Here is a 470-nt window from a genome sequence, read left to right on the forward strand (position 1 = left end):
TGTGTGAAACATACAAAGACTCCTTGGCATTAGAGCTATTTCACAGAGGACGTGTTTTCAAGCTGGTATATTTCCAAGAAACATAATTTCCAAGATTTTTTAAAAATGTACTAGCTCTTTAAGAACCCATCATAATTTTCTTAGCATAGTCTTTATACACAATGTTAGTGCAAAAGAAAATATTTCTTCAAATCTTTAATTTCAGAAAAGGGCTTTAAATCCTGTTTATAAGCATTTATTAAATATTGAGGGAGATCTTAAGTTTAAAATATAATTTCTTTGGAGCCAGGGTTTGTCGTTTTATTGGAGATAATATAGTATATCCAAATACTTATATATATATATATAAGGATTGAGGAAGCAATGAAAAGTAGTTTTAATAGGCTTTCTAGGAGAGGGGAGGATGAGAGGAAAAGTTGAAGAGAAAGAAGGATAAGGGGGCAGAGAGAGAGAGACTGAGAAAAAGGGAA

The sequence above is a fragment of the Tupaia chinensis genome, unplaced genomic scaffold (assembly GCF_000334495.1).
Source record: "Tupaia chinensis unplaced genomic scaffold, TupChi_1.0 Scaffold000133_1, whole genome shotgun sequence".
In the NCBI taxonomy this organism is placed as follows: Eukaryota; Metazoa; Chordata; class Mammalia; order Scandentia; family Tupaiidae; genus Tupaia; species Tupaia belangeri.